The sequence below is a fragment of the Mustela lutreola genome, chromosome 6 (genome assembly GCF_030435805.1).
Source record: "Mustela lutreola isolate mMusLut2 chromosome 6, mMusLut2.pri, whole genome shotgun sequence".
Lineage (NCBI taxonomy): Eukaryota > Metazoa > Chordata > Mammalia > Carnivora > Mustelidae > Mustela > Mustela lutreola.
In genome coordinates, this window is record NC_081295.1 from 36,832,121 (window position 1) to 36,836,365 (window position 4,245).

The 4,245-nt window shown below is 35.5% G+C and overlaps 1 pseudogene; it reads left to right on the forward strand.

Annotated features, from left to right (window-relative positions):
• Window positions 1–204: 204 nt before the first annotated feature.
• LOC131833116 (small ribosomal subunit protein eS24-like) lies at window positions 205–599 on the forward strand (annotated as a pseudogene).
• The last annotated feature ends 3,646 nt before the right edge of the window (window positions 600–4,245 follow it).

The following is a 4,245-nucleotide window of genomic DNA, read 5'->3' on the forward strand; positions in this document are numbered from 1 at the left end:
GTGGCATAAAATAAACTAAGATACTGGGTATAGGATGAAAGCACTCAGTAAAACCCAAGACAGAACAGAAAAGGCAAACGCACAAATCATCAACTACAATGTATTTGAGGTTAAAGCTTTCATTATGTCAAGATTTTAAATATATGATTGGTTGGTGAATAGTAGTTCTCTTTCCCTCTGGCTGCTTGAAGCTCTGCTGCCATCATGAACAACACAGTAATTATCTGGACCAGGAAGTTCATGACCAACAAACTACTTCAGCAGAAACAAACGGTCATTGATATTCCTTACCAGAAAGACAACAGTTCCTAAGACAGAAGTTTGGGAAAAACTAGCCAAAATATACAAGACCACACCAGATGTCATCTTTGTATTTGGATTCAGAACCCATTTTGGTGGTGACAAGATAACTGGCTGGCATGGTTTAGGATTCTTTGGATTATGAAAAAGAAAAAAAAAAAAAAGATGAACCCAAACATAGACTTGCAACACATGGTCTGTATGAGAAGAAATAGCCATCAAGAAAACAGCAAAAGGAATGCAAGAACAGAATGAAGAAAGTCCAGAGGACTGCAAAATCCAATATTGGTGCTGGCTAAAAAAGATAAAGATTCTGCAGTGACTTTTTCTGTGGTGATGTGAGTGGTCCCAAGTCCAAGGTCAATGAGTGAGTAGGTCTGAGAGCCAGAATCTCGGACATGTCTCCTGATCTTTCTTGAGGGTACTTCCCATTATATCATGTTGTTTCTGTATCTTTACCATACATTTTTGCCATTCAATTTAAAATGTTTTTGTGTGTTTTTACTGAGGTGTGAAAATACAAAACTTTTACCATTTGGCTGCCTTTAATAATGACCCCAAATATTTATGGCTCAGTGGTTCTCAACCTTAGTTGTGCTAAAAAACTCAATCATCGTATACAATTATTCTAATATACGTGGTTAAATATCACCTTTGAATCTCTTGAATGAGTTGGCGTAGGCTGAGGCCGTGGAATTTGCATCTTAACGAATTGTGCCAAGTAGTGTCAAACACACAATAACAATAACACTAATGATAGCTAACACATAATTATTTAATAAAACTTTCAAATAAAGTGTCAATCATTGTTGAAACCCTTTAAACATATTAAGTTATTTTTTCCTCAGTACAATATCATAATTCAGGTGCTATATGCAATTTTCAGATAAGAAAACTAAAACAGAGTTTAGGGGGTTATTACCAAGTCATATTGCCAGAGAGTGGTAAAGCTAGAATTAACCACTGCTATTACTGAGTTCTGCAGTCTTAAGTGACTCTATGTTTTTTACTCAGTCTCACTATCTCTCTTTATGAGGGAAGAAAAGAAATATTTTAGGGAGATGGAATTTTAATACTACATTTATTCACATATTAATGAAAAAAAAAACTTCTGAGAAATTAAATGTATTTTTTTCTAGTCACGTAAGTCGTGGGAGACCTAATATGCCACTCTCAATTCACCATTCTTTCTCAAGAAACATTGCCTTCAGTCATAGTAATTTTGCTTTCCTCTAATTTAGTATAAGGACTATACTATTCATAATTATTAGTTGAAAGCAACAGAAGTAAATTTTAGTTCTATGAGGCAAAAAGAATTGATTGAAAAAATAGTAAGAAGCTAATAGAACTGCTAGGAAGGTAACCCAACGCTCAAGTTCCAGGAACCATGGTCCCAAACCCTCCCCAAACTGGCCTGAGGCAAAATGGCTTAGACCAGCTGCTAAGAACTCATCCTGACTTCAACCAAAGCTCCACCAGCACTGATAACAGTTCTAGGACCACTACCACTCCTGGAAATCCAATGTCAATTAAATGAAGTGCACACAGGGTGTACTTACCCCCCAGTTGCATGAAACTTCATTTGGGCAAGTACAATTGTTGGAATCCTAAATCATGATCTTGAGAGGCACTGCCAAGGAGAGCAAGAATTTGCATTTTCTGGCTTCTACAGCGAGGAGGTAGGATTCCTAAAATAAGCAAAAAAATGGCAAATATGTTTAAAAGATATTAGGAAACCAATAAAATGTGGGGAGTTCATAAAGGGATTAGGAAATGATGACTTTCATGCAGGCAGACATTTGAAATCTTGGAATATTAGTAAGATGAAGACGATGCAATTAGGAATCTCTCTTAAAATGATTTTTAACCACACACTTCAATAAAAGACCAAGGGATTTATTTTCCAGTTTTGCCTCTTGGGTTGGAATGATTTTGGCAATTTATGGTACTATTGAAAAACTAATCAAATGTGAGAGAAAGACCTAGATTTCAATACTACTCTCATTCATTGCAGTAGTCCTGGGTAACTTCTTGTTACTGTTCAAAAAGGAATGGCTTTATCAGGGAAATAGAAATAATACATCACAGGGTTATATTAGGATTAAATGAAAAAGTACAAGTAAAACATTTGACACCAAACTCCAATTTCTATCCCTTTTGGAAAAATTTTGCTATCCATTGGAAACACTTCAAAACTAATTTCATTGATAAGCAAAAATATGCAAATTATTGTGTTCGTACCTTCCAAAGTAGACTCGAATACTATTTATACCCTTTATGAATCTTCATACTGAAGAAAAGGCCTTGTTCTTGCCTAAGTTTTCATTGCTCTTTCTTTTTTGATATATCAGTCTGTTTTGCTAGATCCTATATATCTTGAAGGCAAAAAAAAACTGTGAGATGATGAAAGATGATTGCACCAAAACACACGTTTTTCCTTTCCTGCTTATTAATAAAATCCTGATGTTATCCATTGAGATAATGAGCCCCACTGGAAGCCTACAGAGTACAGAACCTTCTGAAGCTATACTGTGCCATGTGAATACATTCTGAGAAACATTGTATGGAACTGCTGGAAAAACATGTTAAAAGGACAGGTTACTTTTAAATTTTATTTCTCCTGTCTTCCTGCCCCCCTGGGCCAAGTTTACAATAGCTGAAGCTTCAGAAGCCATCTTGATCCATGAGGTAACCTTGAGAATGACAATCACAAGAGACAGGGAGAGAAGCAAAAGGAACCAAGAAACATGAAAATTTTGTATAACTATAGAATCAGCACTGCAGGACCTTCCTCTGGCCTTCTTATATATGAGAGAATAAACATTTGTGTCTGTTTAAACTCTATGAATCAGATCTCCAAACTCGAAACATAACTGATTCATACTGTCTCTCATTTAAATTTGTATTCCCAATACTTATCACAAAGCCTGACACATAGTAAGTATTTAATAGAGGTTGACTTAATTAATTCATCTATGGCTTTAAGCCAATTAGAAATGTCTTTTGCTTCGTCTATTACCTCATTTGAATAGTTAAAATAATAGAAAATTTTCTGTTTAAAGAGTGAGAAAACAGAATGATCGTCTGAAGGTGAGAAAACTATGGATATTTGTTTACCTTTTCTAATTATAATTGTATTAAAATGAAAAGTCAGTGAATTAAAACTGACATGTCTCTATCTGTTTAGTTTTCTATAGCTCTCTTTGGGAACGTGTGAGTTATTCTTTTTAGATAACTTCTGGCTAGTGTGCAATAGACTAGAAAGACATCTCAGAAGAAGTTTGCTCAGTCAAGTATATTCACTGTTTGAGGTGGGAAATTTAGTTCCAGCATGATAAGTATTGCCTCAGAAAAGATCTAAAGGAAATAATGAGCAGTGGATATAAAAAGTTAATATGAGTACATAAAATGTATGTACTTTCCCTATTCTCTAAAAAAATGTTGGGATTTTTCTTTTCTTTCTTTCTTTCTTTCTTTATTTTTTATTTTTTATAAACATATATTTTTATCCCCAGGGGTACAGGTCTGTGAATCACCAGGTTTACACACTTCACAGCACTCACCAAAGCACATACCCTCCCCAATGTCCATAATCCCACCCCCTTCTCCCAAACCCCCTCCCCCCAGCAACCCTCAGTTTGTTTTGTGAGATTAAGAGTCACTTATGGTTTGTCTCCCTCCCAATCCCATCTTGTTTCATTTATTCTTCTCGTATCCACTTACACCCCCATGTTGCATCACCACTTCCTCATATCAGGGAGATCATATGATAGTTGTCTTTCTCTGCTTGACTTATTTCGCTAAGCATGATATGCTCTAGTTCCATCCATGTTGTCACAAATGGCAAGATTTCATTTCTTTTGATGGCTGCATAGTATTCTATTGTGTATATATACCACATCTTCTTGATCCATTCATCTGTTGATGGACATCTAGGTTCTTTCC